The sequence below is a fragment of the Somniosus microcephalus genome, unplaced genomic scaffold (assembly GCF_052327205.1).
Source record: "Somniosus microcephalus isolate GS21.2 unplaced genomic scaffold, FLI_Smic_1.0 scaffold432, whole genome shotgun sequence".
NCBI classification, from domain to species: domain Eukaryota; kingdom Metazoa; phylum Chordata; class Chondrichthyes; order Squaliformes; family Somniosidae; genus Somniosus; species Somniosus microcephalus.
In genome coordinates this window covers 130,382-146,448 of record NW_028225619.1, presented here as the reverse complement: position 1 = coordinate 146,448, position 16,067 = coordinate 130,382, and positions in this window count along the sequence as shown.

Below are 16,067 nucleotides of genomic sequence, written 5' to 3'. Positions count from 1 at the left end.
AATTCGATCATATTATGATCGCTCCGACCCAAGGGGCCTCGCACAACAAAATTGCTAATTAATCCTTTCTCATTACATAATACCCAGTCTAAGATGGCCTGATCTCTGGTTGGTTCCTCGACATATTGGTCCAGGAAACCATCCCATACACACTCCAGGGATTCCTCCTCCACAGTATTGTTACTAATTTGGTTAGACCAATCTATATGTAGATTAAAGTCACCCATGATAACTGCTGTGCCCTTATTGCACGCTTCTCTAATTTCCCATTTAATGCCATCCCCGACCTCCGCATTACTGTTTGGAGGTCTATATACCACTCCCACTAACGTTTTCTGCCCCTTGCTATTTCTCAGTTCTACCCATACAGATTCCACATCATCAGAGCTAATATCCTTCCTTTCAATTGTATTAATCCCCAGAGACCAGGTAAGCCCTCAGTGCGTCGGCGGGAATCCTGAGCGGCAGAGCGGGGTATAAAAGTCCCCAGAGACCAGGTAAGGTTCACCAATCTCCAGTCTGTGAACTCGGAGGGAAGGAGAGAGGTAAAAAGTAAGCCAAGTGTGATGTCACCAGAAAGCGGGTAAGTGATTGGTTGGTGAGTATTTCTCCCTTTTAAGCTTAAATCTCTTTGGTTTATAGTTTCTAAAGTGTGATATTCACCATCTAGAATCGGGGCAGAGGATATTTAAGAATAATATTAATAAATTTAATTAATTACATAGAATGGGAGATCAGGTGATGTGTTGCTGCTGCAATATGTGGGAGCTGGTGAACACCATTGATGCTCACGGTGATCACATTTGCAGTAAGTGTTGGCTGCTCGAGGAACTCCGGCTCCGTGTTGAAGAGCTGGAGTCCGAGCTTCAAATACTGAGACACATCAGGGAGGGGTAGAGTTACCTGGACTCTGTGTATCACGAGGTAGTCACACCAATTAGATTAATTAATTCAGATGTAGTCCGTGGCCAGGGTCAGGATGGTATGACTAGAAGTGAGGCAGGTACGGGGATCCAGGAGGTAGTGTTGGAGAAGCCGCAGCCCTTGCACTTGTCCAACAGGTTCGAGGCTCTTACTCCCTGTGGGGACAGGAGCAGGGACTGCAGGGAGGATGAGCAACCTGGCCACAGCACCGTGGAGCAGGGGGCCATTCAAGAGGGGGGAGTTAAAAGAAATGTTGTAGTGGTAGGGGATAGTATCGTTAGGGGGATAGATAGAGTTCTTTGCAGCCAAGAGCGAGAGTCCCGAAGGCTGTGTTGCCTGCCCGGTGCCAGGGTTAAGGACATCTCCTCTGGACTGGAGAGAAACTTGGAGTGGGAGGGGGAGGATCCAGTTGTCGTGGTCCATGTTGGTACCAACGACATAGATAGGACAAGGAAGGAGGTTCTGCTGAGGGAGTTTGAGCAGCTAGGGGCCAAATTAAAAAGCAGAACCACAAGGGTAATAATCTTTGGATTGTTACCTGAGCCACGAGCGAATTTGGCTAGGACAAATAAAATTAGAGAGTTAAATGCGTGGCTCAAAGACTGGTGTGGGAAAAATGGGTTTTGCTTCCTGGGACACTGGCACCAGTACTGGGGCAGGAGGGAGCTGTTCCGTTGGGACGGGCTTCACTTGGCCAGTGCTGGGACTAGAGTCCTGGCGGATCATATAACTAGGGCTGTAGAGAGGGCTTTAAACTAACTAGTGGGGGGGAGGTTCCTAGAGAGCAAATAATAAAAATGACAACAGAGAAGGTCATAGACTTAGGTAGCAGTGGGGAAATTAAAAACCAGAGCATGTCAGGAAGGGGCAGAAGGTATGGAGTAAAAGGTAAAGAAATAAAAAGGGCAAAAGCAGCAACTAAGTGTCACAAAACATCTTTGAAAGTTCTCTATCTGAATGCACGTAGCATTCGTAACAAAATAGATGAGTTAATGGCACAAATAACTACATATGGGCATGATCTTGTGGCCATTACAGAAACATGGCTGCAGGGTAACAATGCCTGGGAATTAAACATACCAGGTTATTTAACGATCAGGAAGGACAGGCAGGAAGGAAGGGGAGGTGGGGTGGCTATGTTAATAAAGGAAGGAATCACTGTAATACAGAGAAATGATATTGAGTCAAAAGATCAGGATAATGAAGCAGTTTGGGTGGAGGTAAGGAATAATAAGGGGAAAAAAACACTAGTGGGCGTAGTCTATAGGCCTCCGAACAGTGGCAACTCTGTTGGACGTAGTATCAATCAGGAAATAGTTGAGGCTTGTAATAAGGGAACATCTATAATTATGGGTGATTTCAACTATCATATTAATTGGACAAATCAAATTGGGCAGGGCAGCCTTGAGGATGAGTTCATTGAGTGTATTAGGGATGGGTTTCTTGAGCAGTATGTAACCGAACCGTCCAGGGGGCAAGCAACCTTAGACCTGGTCCTGTGTAACGAGACGGGATTAATTAAAAATGTCCTGGTAAAGGATCCCCTTGGAATGAGTGACCATAACATGGTTGAATTCCATATTCAATTAGAGGGTGAGAAGGTTGGATCTCAAACAAGTGTGCTAAGCTTGAATAAAGGAGACTATGAAGGTATGAGAGCGGAATTGAGTAGAGTGGATTGGGAAAATAGATTAAAGGGTAAGACGATACATGATCAGTGGTGTACATTCAAGGAGTTATTTCACAACTTCCAAAAAAAATATATTCCACTGAGAAGAAAAGGGTGTAAAAGAAAAGACAGCCATCCGTGGCTAAGCAAAGAAATTAAGGATAGTATTCGACTAAAAACAAGGGCATATAAGGTAGCCAAATCTAGTGGGAGGATAGAGGATTGGGAAAACTTTAAAAGACAGCAAAAAATAACAAAAAGATTGATTAAGAAAGGGAAGATAGAATATGAAAGTAAATTAGCAAAAAATATAAAAACAGATAGTAAGAGTTTTTATAGTTATATAAAAAGAAAAAAGGTGGCTAAAGTAAATGTTGGTCCATTAGAGGATGAGACCGGGAAATTAATGGTGGGAAATATGGAGATGGCAAAAACACTGAATGAATATTTTACATCAGTCTTTACAGTAGAAGACACTAAAGCCTAGAAATTGGGTATAGCCCCGCCAGCTCGGTTGCGCCGAAAATTTTGCGCTGGGCGTGGAGCCAGTTGCGCCCGTCCCATATTCACTTTTAGCGCCCCAAGGCGGAACTGTGCGCTGTTCCAGGGTGTGCCCGCCCCCGCTTGGGGCACTGAAAGTGAATTTCCGTGCTCCAGGAGCCGCTGCGCCACCCGATGCGGTGCGGCAGGCTGGTGTACTGCAGGCCTCCTCCTTCTCTTAAGGAGGAGGTGCCTGCAAGGGGGAGATCGCCGCTGGATTGTGCCAGCTAATGAGCCCGGCACCACGGAGAAGTGCCGGGCTCGCGGAAAGCAGCCGGCAATGCCATGGGGGGGGTGGTGGAGGAGGCCGGGGAGGGAGGTGCGGCCAGGCGGCCGCTGAAAAAGCGGCCGGCCGCACCTCCACCTTTATGCGCCCCACTAAGGCTGCAGGAAGGCCCTGGTCTCCCGATGTTAGTAGCGGCCGCCACGGAGGAGGCCGCCGCAACTAAATATGGGGGTCGGGCCGGCATCGGGGCGGAACCGGGGCACTGCGCACACCGATGATGTCATCGGTGCCGGCGCAGCGCTACCGGCTACCACCGCCATTTGCGCAGAGCTCAATTTCAGCGCAAACTCCTTCAATGGCGCAGAGGCCCTCTTTGGGTCTTAACTGGGCGCAAAGCCCACCGAATTTCTAGGCCTAAGAATATCCCAACACTGGACAAACAGGGGGCTAAAGGGGGGGAGGAGCTAAACACGATCAAAATCACTAAGGAAGTGGTACTCGGTAAAATAATGGGACTCAAGGCGGATAAATCACCTGGACCTGATGGCTTACATCCTCGGGTCTTGAGGGAAGTGACGGTAGGGATTGTGGATGCATTGGTAATAATTTTCCAAAACTCCCTGGACTCGGCAAAGGTCCCGGCAGACTGGAAAACTGCTAATGTAACACCCTTATTTAAAAAGGGCAGTAGACAGAAGGCTGCAAACTATAGACCGGTTAGCCTAACATCTGTGGTAGGTAAAATTTTGGAGTCCATTATTAAGGAGACAGTAACAGGACATTTGGATAATCATAATTTAATAAGACAAAGTCAGCATGGTTTTATGAAGGGGAAGTCATGTTTGACAAATTTGCTGGAGTTCTTTGAGGAAGTAACATATAGGGTGGATAAAGGGGAACCAGTGGACGTAGTGTATTTAGACTTCCAAAAGGCATTTGACAAGGTGCCACACAAAAGATTATTGCTTAAGATAAAAAATCACGGGATTGGGGGTAATATTCTGGCATGGATAGAGGATTGGCTATCGAACAGAAGGCAAAGAGTTGGGATAAATGGTTCATTCTCAGACTGGCAATCAGTAACTAGTGGTGTTCCGCAGGGGTCAGTGCTGGGTCCCCAACTCTTTACAATCTATATTAATGATTTGGAGGAGGGGACCGAGTGTAACATATCAAAGTTTGCAGATGATACTAAGATGGGAGGGAAAGTAGTGAGTGAGGAGGACATAAAAAACCTGCAAGGGGACTTCGACAGGCTAAGTAAGTGGGCAGAGATTTGGCAGATGGAATACAATACTGGAAAGTGTGAGGTTATGCACTTTGGCAGGAAAAATCGTAGAGCAAGTTATTATCTTAATGGCAAGAAACTGGAAAGTACTGAAGTACAAAGGGATCTGGGGGTCCTGGTGCACGAAACTCAAAAGGTTAGTATGCAGGTGCAGCAAGTGATTAAGAAGGCCAATGGAATGTTGGCTTTCATTGCTAGGGGGATAGAATATAAAAATAGGGAGGTATTGCTTCAGTTGTACAAGGTATTGGTGAGACCGCACCTGGAATACTGCGTACAGTTTTGGTGTCCATACTTAAGAAAGGACATACTTGCTCTCGAGTCAGTACAGAGAAGGTTCACTCGGTTAATCCCGGGGATGAGGGGATGGACATATGAGGAGAGGTTGAGTAGATTGGGACTCTACTCATTGGAGTACAGAAGAATGAGAGGCGATCTTATTGAAACATATAAGATTATGAAGGGGTTGGATCGGGTGGATGCGGGGAGGATGTTCCAGATGATGGGTGAAACTAGAACTAGGGGGCATAGTCTTAGAATAAGGGGCTGCTCTTTCAAAACTGAGATGAGGAGGAACTACTTCACTCAGAGGGTGGTAGGTCCATGGAATATGCTGCCCCAAAAAGCTGTAGAAGCTACATCATTACATAAATTTAAAACAGAAATAGACAGTTTCCTAGAAGTAAAGGGAATTAAGGGTTACGGGGAGCGGGCAGGAATTTGGACATGAGTCTAGGTTCGGATCGGTCATGGCCCTGTGGGCAGCGGAGCGGGCCCAGGTGCCGTGTAGCCTGATCCTGCTCCTATTTCGTGTGTCTAATTCTGTTAGATTCAGGAGATGGTTCTGTGATAGGGGATTGGCGGTTAGGATCAGATCAGCCATGATCTTATTGAATGGCGGAGCAGGCTTGAGGGGCCAATTGGCCTACTCCTGCTCCTATTTCTTATGTTCTTATGTTCTTATTAACCAGCAATGCTACCCCACCTCCTTTTCCTTTCTGCCTATCTTTCCTGAATATTGAATACCCCTGGATGTTGAGTTCCCAGCCTTGGCCACCCTGGAGCCATGTTTCCGTAATCCCAATCATATCATATTCATTTACCTCTATTTGCGCAGCTAATTCATCCACCTTATTACGAATGTTCCTCGCATTAAGACACAAAGCCTTCAGGCTTGTTTTTTTAACACTCTTAGATCTTTTAGAATTATTATTTACTGTGGCCATGTTTGATTTAAACCTCTGCCTGTCACTTTTGCTTTTCTCCTTCCTGTCTTTTGCTTTTATCCTTGTTTCCCTTTCCTCTGTTTCCCCGCTCAGGTTCCCAAACCCCTGCCATTTTAGTTTAAACCCTCCCCCACAGCACTAGCAAACACTCCCCCTAGGACATCGGTCCCGGCCCTGCCCAGGTGCAAACCGTCCGGTTTGAACTGGTCCCACCTCCCCCAGAACTGGTTCCAATGTCCCAGGAATTTGAATCCCTCCCCTTTGCACCATTCCTCTAGCCACGTATTCATCTGAAATATCCTTCTATTTCTACTCTGACTAGCACGTGGCACTGGTAGCAATCCTGAGATTACTACCTTTGAGGTCCTGTTTTTTAATTTACCTCCTAACTCCCTATATTCAGCTTTTAGGACCTCATCCCATTTTTTACCTATATCGTTGGTACCTATTTGCACCAGTACAACTGGCTGTTCACCCTCCCCCTTCAGAATGCCCTGCAGCCACTCCGAGATATCCTTGACCCTTGCACCAGGGAGGCAACACACCATCCTGGAGTCTCGTTTGCGGCCGCAGAAACGCCTATCTATTCCCCTTACAATAGAATCGCCTATTACTATAGCTCTCCCCCTCTTTTTCCTCCCGTCCTGTGCAGCAGAGCCACCCCTGGTGCCAGGAAGTTGGCTGCTGCTGCCTTCCCCTGGTAAGCCATCCCCCCCATCAGTATCCAAAGCGGTATATCTGTTTGAGAGAGGAATGGCCACAGGGGACCCCTGCACTACCTGCCTGTGCCTAGTACTCTGCCTGTTGGTCACCCATTCCCTTTCTGCCTGTGCCACCTTTATCTGAGGTGTGACCAACAGATTAAACTTGCTATTCACGACGTCCTCAGCATTGCGAATGGTCCAGTATGTATTCAATCACTGCTCCAGCACCGCAATGCGGTCTGCCAGTAGCTGCAGCTGGACACACTTCCTGCACACGTAGTTGTCAGGGTCACAGGATATGTCCCTGAGTTCCCACATAGCGCAGGAGGAGCATACCACGGCACCGGGCTGTCCTGACATGAATTACCCTTTAATTAATTGAAATTAAATGAAATCAAATCAATCCCACCAATTACACTACAGATAAATGATATATTTTAGGGCCCTGGTTCACCAACAGTCCCTGCTACACCACAGGGACCCTAGAAACTATAAACCACAGAGTTAGAGTTAAAAAGGAAAGAAATACTAACCAACCAATCACTTAGCTGCTTTCTGGTGACGTCACACTTCGATTACTTTTGAATTCTCTCCCTCTCTGAGATTGGAGATTAGTACGCTATGAGGCCTACCTGGTCTCTGGGGGCCTTTTAAAGCCTCGCCGCTCATGTATCCCGCCGCCGCCGCTGCTGCCGCTGATGCTGTGAGGCCTACCTGGTCTCTGGGGGCCTTTTAAAGCCTTGCCACTCGCGTTTCCCGCCGCCGCCACTGCCGCTGACGCTGTGAGGCCTACCTGGTCTCTGGGGGCCTTTTAAAGCCTCGCCGCTCGCGTTTCCCACCGCCGCCGCTGCCGCTGACGCTGTGAGGCCTACCTGGTCTCTGGGGGCCTTTTAAAGCCTCGCCGCTCGCGTATCCCACCGCCGCTGCTGCCGCTGACGCTGTGAGGCCTACCTGGTCTCTGGGGGCCTTTTAAAGCCTCGCCGCTCGCGTATCCCACCGCCGCTGCTGCCGCTGATGCTGTGAGGCCTACCTGGTCTCTGGGGGCCTTTTAAAGCCTCGCCGCTCGCGTTTCCCACCGCCGCCACTACTGCTGACGCTAACATCTCTCTCCCAACTCTCTTACAACTGCACTTATGAAATCCCAACTGTCCAGCCTCTGGCCCTCCATTCACCATAACATTTCTGCAACTACCGATCTGTTCAACCACACCCTCACCACTATCTTTGATGCCCTAGTCCCTACTAAAACAATTACCCTCTCTCATCCTGGCCATTCCCCCTGGTACGGCTCTCATCTTCGCTCCCTTTAGTCCAAGGGATGCAGACTCAAACGGATATGGCGGGCAACTGGTTTCGCCATTCACCGCCAGATCTGGATGGACCACATGAAGCATTATCGGGTCCTGCTCTCGTCTGCCAAAACTGCTCACTATTCCAGAATCATTCTGGATTGCAAAGATAAACCCCGGCTCCTATTCTCTACTGTTAACCGTCTTCTTAAAACCCCTCCCCTGTCTCCTCCACCATCACCTCCAATAACAAGTGCGAGTAGCTCATGGACTTCTCTGTCTCTAAGATTGGGACCAGCCGTTCAGCTGCCTCTGCCACTTCCCTTCCTTCCCTTAGCCAACTTGGACAAACTTTCTCTAAGGTTCCCCCCTGCCCTAGCCCTGAACTCACATCTTTCTCCAGTTTCTCTTCGATCTCCCCTCATGAACTCTGTGCTCATCTTGTCCATGAGACCCACCTCCTGCCCTCGACCCTATTCCCACCAAACTGCTGACCACCCAACTTCCTTTTCTGGCCCCCATGTTAGCTGATATTGTTAACGGTTCGCTCTCCTCAGGTACTGTCTGTTAAGTCTGTGTGTTCCAGTTGTATTAAGATTAATTACTGACACAGACGACAAGAATAAAGTTCAACAGGTCTTTACTAGTTGGAGGTCAGGACTATACTAAATACAATATCACTACACAGTACTTATATACCGGTGGTCACCACCGGTATTACGTATACAGCAGCCAGAGAAAGTAGTACATCTCTTAAGGTGGAACAGGCTTAAGTTCTCTTAAGGTGGAACAGGTTACATACACCACAATCCTCCCTTTTTAGCTTAACAGTCATATCCCCATTTAACATAACATAATAACATATATACATATATAACTTCAGGTATAAACAGTTCAAAGGTTCAGTCTCTCAGGAGGCCTTCTGATTCGGTTTGGATAACGCCTTTCAGTGGTCTCTGATTCTTGTTGCTGAGGTGACTCTTCTTGTTGGTTTCCTATGTATTGGACGTCATCATCAGGTACAGTCCCTGCCGAGGTAGATGCTTCAGCTTCATTAACGTCTTCCACAGTTGTCTCTGTCGCAACCATGGGTTCGACCCTTGCTCTTGATTCTACCAGTTGATCCGCATGACGCCTTATCACATTATTACCAATATCTACTGTGTACATCAGAGGTCCTTGTCTGGCCCGAATTGTTCTGGACTGCCATTTTTCGTTTCCATAGCCCCTTGCCAACACTGGTTGTCCTACGTCGAAACTTCGAGTGGACTTGTTATTAATATGCCGGAACTGTTTGTTTTCCACTTCCCTCCGCACATTTGGTTTTAACAAGTCCAACCTGGACCGCAACCTCCTGTTATAAAACATCATGGCAGGACTTTGGTTAGTCACTGCATGAGCGGCGTTTCGATATGCCGTTAGGAAATTGTCCACCTTGTGTTGTAACGGAATCTGATCATCGTTCATGGCCTTTATTGCCTTTTTGAATGTTTGGACAAATCTCTCGGCCAACCCGTTTGTCGCCGGATGATATGGGGCAGAGGTATAATGTTTCACCCCATTCTTCTTTAAGAATTTTTGGAATTCTTCCGACATGAACTGTGGTCCGTTGTCCGAACATATCTGTTCTGGCAATCCGTTCCTTGCGAATATTGTTCTTAACACCGCAATTGTCTTTTCTGAAGTAGTGGTATTCATCTTGATCACTTCTGGCCATTTGGAATGTGCGTCCACCGCAATTAGGAACATGGAGTCCATGAATGGACCAGCAAAGTCAATATGTACGCGTTGCCATGGGACTGAAGGCCATTCCCATGGGTGTAGCGGTGCGATCGGAGGTGCATTTTGCACTTTTTGGCACCCAGCGCAGCTTTTTGTCAACTCCTCTATCTGTTGGTCAATGCCCGGCCACCATACATAAGCCCTAGCAAGACTTTTCATCTTAACTCCCCCCAGATGACCTTCATGCAGTTCCTTTAGAACTCTTTCCCGTAACTTGGGAGGAATAATCACTCTTGTCCCGTACATCAAAGTACCATGGCAGACGGACAGCTGGTCTCGCCTTGCCGAGAATGCCGGTAACAGAGGATCACCATGTGTTGGTCATCCCTTCACTGTCACCTCGTAAACTCGGGACAGTGTCGGGTCGTTCCTGGTTTCTCTTTCAATACTTGAATTGGCGACTGGTAAACACTCGATGATGGTCGAATGAAATAACTCAACAGGGTCAACTTTCGTTGTCTCTTCTGCTTCAGGTAGTGGCAGGCGCGACAGCCCATCAGCATTGCCATGCTGCTTTGTACCTTTGAATTCTATTTGATATTGATGTGCCCCTAGGAAAAGGGACCATCTCTGGAGTCGCTGTGCTGCCATCACCGAAACACCCTTCTTAGGGTTAAAAATGGATACCAACGGCTGATGGTCTGTCAGAAGTGTGAATTTTTGGCCCTGCAGGTAATGATTAAACTTCTTCACTCCCCATACAAGGCTGAGAGCCTCCCTATCGATCTGCGCATAGTTGCGCTCAGCAGAGGTCAATGATCTGGATGCAAACGCGACTGGCCTTTCCGTGCCATTTGGCAACTTGTGTGAGAGTACTGCCACAATACCATATGGAGAAGCATCACAATCCAACCGAATAGGCAGTGTCGGGTTGAAGTGAGCCAACACTTCCTCTGAGGTGATCAATTCTTTGCTTTTGCGAAATGCCTTCTTACAGTTTTCGCTCCATTCCCATGGTACCCCCTTCTGTAAAAGAGCGTTCAGCGGGTGCAGTACCGTGGATAGATTCGGTAGAAACTTATGGTCATAGTTAATCAATCCCAGAAACGACCTCAACTGAGAGACATTATCCGGAGCGGGAGCCTTTACAACTGCCTCTATCTTGTCAGGAGACTTATGAAGCCCCTCCCGGTCAATGACATGACCACAGTACGAGATCCGCTTCTGAAAGAACTCACATTTCTGCCGATTAACTCTAAGTCCATGCTCTTTCAGTCTGTTGAGCACAAGTTCCAAGTTTGCGAGGTGTTCTTCATCACCATCCCCTGTAATCAGAATATCATCCAGGTAACATTGTGTGCCTGGAATTCCCTGTAATACCTGCTCCATGGCCCTCTGCCAAATTGCCGGAGCCGATGCCACTCCAAAAACCAGCCTATTATACCGGTACAAACCTCTATGCGTGTTGATCGTGAGGTACTGGCGTGACTCTTCATCAACCTCCATCTGCAAGTACGCCTGCGCCAGGTCTATCTTGGTGAAGTGTTTCCCGCCAGACAACGAAGCAAAAATATCCTCAATCCGCGGAAGCGGATACTGCACCGTGTGAAGCACCGGATTAACGGTGATCTTGAAATCTCCACAGATGCGAACCTTCCCTGGTTCTCCTGGCTTGTTGCTCGAAGGACGTTTCATAACGGGAACAATGGGCGTAGCCCACTCACTCCAATCTACCTTAGACAGTACACCTGAATGTTCTAGCGCTTCCAGTTCCGCTTCTACAGTAGGTCGTATTGCATAGGGTACCGGTCTGGCTTTGAAAAATTTTGGTTGTGCATGTTCATCAATCTTGATGTTTGCCGTAATTCCTTTCAGTGTTCCCAGTCCTTGCTGGAACACCTCTTTAGCATCATCCAATATTTTGGACAATCGTTTAGGTTTGACATCTGTTTCCCCGGAATCTACCGTTAGTGCTTTTAAGGAGTGCCAGTCCATATTCATTTTCCTAATCCACTCCCATCCCAGTAGTGGTGGACCTCCTTCAGGTAGCACATATAAGTCCATTACTTGGCTTTCTTCGCCCTTGTGGACCACTTTTACCTCTATCTTTCCGATGGGGTACACTCTTTGCCCCGTGTATGTTTTCAATATAATCTCCGTATCCCGTAGGGGAATATGTTGGAATAACCTTTTGTAATCTTTCTTATTCATGACCGTCAATGCCGATCCAGTGTCCAATTCCATCTTTACTTGGACTCCTGCTATCTGAAGAGTGACCCAAATTGTCTGGAGATCTGCATCCTTACCAACGTTATGTACTCTTAAGCTACCCAGTTCATTACTGCTAGCGTCTGAATCTGACTTCTGTTCGTTCGAACTGGTCTTTGTCACCTTGTGCACCTTTATGTATTTTCCTTGCGGTGACTTTTTGTTGCTGGTCTTCTTTCCTGACCGGCATACTTTAGCTATGTGGCCAAGCCTGCCACACGTTCTGCATTCTTGGTTTTTAAACCAACACTGGTTCTGATCGTGTGTTGTCTTTCCACAACGATAACATTTTACAGTACTCAAACCCAATTTATTTGTACTGTGTTCCGGTGACCGTAGCTGCATTACTGCCGTGCCTCTCGCTGCGGCTTCGTGTGCTGCTGCCATAGTGACCGCTTTCTCAAGCGTCAGCTCATTCTCCTCGAGCAGTCGCTTTTGTGTACCTTCTTTTAATAATCCACACACAAATTTATCCCTTAGCGCGTCTGTCAGTCCCGTTCCAAACTGACAGTACTTTGCCAGCTTACGCAATTCCATTAAATATTCAGCATTGCTTTCATCCTTCAGCTGCCTTCGGCTGTAAAATTTAAATCGTTCCGCTAGCATCAGCGGCGTGGGGTTTAGATGATTTTTCAGGACAGTAACAATCTCCTCGAACGTCTTATCCGCCGGTTCATCTGGTGATAAAAGGTGTTTCAATTGCCCGTATGTCTTCACACCCATTAAGTTCAATAACGTTAGTGCTTTCTCTGCATCTGGGATTTTATTTGCTTTACAATAATTTTGTATGCGTTCTACATACATGGCCCAATCTTCGATGTCACCATCAAAGGTATCAATGTTCCCATGTTTAGGCATCGTTGCAATTTATTTTATCCCAAGATGGCGGCTTCCCGCTCTTGTCTTCGTCCTCCGCCTACAAAATGGCGGTTTTCCCACGCTTGGCGGTCTTCACCCACTGGCTGCAATGGTGCTTGGCGTGCCGCTGCTGCTCCCCTTTCCCAGCGGTTAGTAACTCCCCCGACGCTGTCTCCGCTTCACCGCGGCTCCCTCGGGCATTCGCGCTTCCCCGATGTCGCGCCTCGCAGCCCTTCTTGCAGCCCGGTTATTAGCACCGGCTGCGTTCGCCTTCACCACGGCTCTCGCGCCTTCAGTCGCCCCAGACGCTGCGCCTTTTTGGCCCGAAAGTGGCCCGGCCCTTATCACCAGCCGCGATCGATGTCCCCGCGCTGTGCCTTTCGGCCCGAATGCGGCCCGGCCCTTATCTCCGGTCGCGATCGATCTCACCGCCCTTATTCCTCCGTCTTCCTCCCCCCGTCTGTACAGCCAACGCGGCCGACTTTCTGCTCGCGTCGCTGACCGGCTTACCCACCGAGGTAGAAAGAAGATAGCTGACTGCCGCTGATGGGGGCTTCGAGTTCAGGATGTCTTCTGCACTCCGGGTTCTCGATGCCTGCCACGCGACGTGTCTTCCAGCAGGGTGATGAGGGTGGATGCCTCTCTTCGACGCCCGTTCTGTGGACGAAGCCGCCGTGGATATAAACTGCCGCAGGGTAAGAATCGGACTCGTCGCCACTGTTAAGTCTGTGTGTTCCAGTTGTATTAAGATTAATTACTGACACAGACTACAAGAATAAAGTTCAGCAGGTCTTTACTAGTTGGAGGTCAGGACTATACTAAATACAATATCACTACACAGTACTTATATACCGGTGGTCACCACCGGTATTACGTATACAGCAGCCAGAGAAAGTAGTACATCTCTTAAGGTGGAACAGGCTTAAGTTCTCTTAAGGTGGAACAGGTTACATACACCACACTGTCCCACTCTCCCTCAAATCTGCCATCATCACCCCTGTCCTCAAAAAAACAAACCTTGATCCCTCCTTCCTTGCAAACTACCGCCCCATCTCCAAACTCCCTTTCCTCTCCAAAGCCCTTCAACGTGTTGTTGCCTCCCAAATCCGTGCCCATCTTTCCCGCAATTCCATGTTTGAATCCCTCCAATCAGGTTTCCGCCTTTCCACAGTACTGAAATGGCCCTCATCAAAGTCACAAATGACATCCTTTGTGACTGTGACAAAGGTAAACTATCCCTCCTCGTCCTTCTTGACTTCTCTGCAGCCTCTGATACGGTTGACCACTCCATCCTTCTCCAATTCCTCTCCACCGTCGCCCAGCTGGGTGGGACTGCACTCACCTGGTTCCATTCTTATCTATCTAATCATAACCAGAGAATCACCGGCAACGGATTCTCTTCCCGCTCCCACATCGTTACCTCTGGTGTCCCCCAAGGATCTATCCTTGGCCCCCTCCTATTTCTCATCTACATGTTGCCCCTTGGCAACATCATCAGAAAACACAGCGTCAGTTTCCACATGTACGCTGACGACACCCAGCGCTACCTCACTAACACTTCTCTCGACCCCTCCACAGTGTCTAAATTGTCAGACTGCTTGTCCGACATACAATTCTAGATGAGCAAAAATTTTCTCCAATTAAATATTGGGAAAAACAAAGCCATTGTTTTCGGTCCCCACCACAAACTCCGTTTCCTAGCCACTGACTCCATCCCTAACATCTGTCTGAGGCTGAACCACACTGTTTGCAACCTTGGTGTCATATTTGACCCTGAAATGAGCTTCTGACCACATATTTACAGCATAACAAAGAACGCTTATTTCCACCTCCGTAACATTGCCCGTCTCCATCCTTGCCTCAGCTTATCCACTGCTGAAACCCTCATCCAAGCCTTTGTTACCTCAAGACTTGACTATTCCAACGCACTCCTGGCTGGCCTCCCACATTCCACTCTACATAAACTTAAGGACATCCAAAACTCGGCTGCCCATGTCCTAACTCGCACCAAGCCCCGTTCGCCCATCAACCCTGTGCTCGCTGACCTACATTGGCTCCCGGTTAAGCAGCGCCTCGATTTCAAAATTCCCATCCTTGTTTTCAAATCCCTCCATTGCCTCATCGCTTCCTATCTCTGTAATCTCCTTCAGCCCCACAACCCCCGAGATATCTGCGCTCCTCTAATTCTGGCCTTTTGAGCATCCCTGATTATAATCACTCAACATTTGGTGGCCGTGCCTTCTGTTGTCTTGGCCCTAAGCTCTAGAATTCCTTGCCTAAACCTGTCCACCTCACTACCTCTCTTTCCTCCTTTAAGACACTTCTTTAAACCTACCTCTTTGACCAAGCTTTTGGTCACCTGCCCTAATTTATCCTTATGTAGGTCGGTGTCAAATTTTTTTGTCTTAAAATACCTCTGTGCAGCGCCTTGGGACGTTCTACTACGTTAAAGGCGCTATATAAATACAAGTTGTTGTTGTTGTTTTTGTGGTCAGGACATACCTGGGCAGTTTTCCATATTGTCGGATAGATGCCAATGTTATAGTTGTACTGGAACAGCTTGGCTAGAGTCGCGGCTAATTCTGGAGCGCAAGTCTGCAGCACGATAGCAGGGATGTTGTTGGGGTCCAAAGATTTTGCTGTATCCAGTGCGCTCAGCCACTTCTTGATGTCACGTGGAGTGAATCGAATTGGCTGAAGACTGTCTTCTGTGATAGTAGGGACCTCAGGATTAGGCCGATATGGATCATCCACTCGGCACTTCTGGCTGAAGATGGTTGCAAACGCTTCAGCCTTGTCTTTTTACACTCATGTGCTGGGCTCCACCATCATTGAGGATGTGGATATTCATGGAGCCTCCTCCTCCCGTTAGTTGCTTAACGGTCCACCACCATTCACGACTGGATGTGGCAGGACTGCAGAGCTTTGATCTGATCCGTTGATTGTGGGAATGCTTAGCCCTGTCTATAGCCCTGCTTCCGCTCTTTATCCTGCATGTAGTCCTATGTTGCAGCCTCCGCAGGTTGGCACCTCAATTTTAGGTATGCCGGTGCTGCTCCTGGCATGCTTTTCTACACTCCTCGTTGAGCCAGGGTTGGTCCCCTGGCTTGATGGTAATGTTAGAGTGAGGGATATGCCAGGCCATGAGGTTACAGATTGTGGTGGAATACCATTTTGCTTCTGCTGATAGCCCACAGCACCTCATGGATGCCCAGTTTCGAGCTGCTAGATCTGTTCTGAATCTATCATTTAGTATGGTGGAGGTTGTCCTCAGTGTGAAGATGGGACTTAGTCTTCGCAATGACTGTGCGGTGGTCACTGTTACCAGTACTATCCTGTACAGATGAACCTGC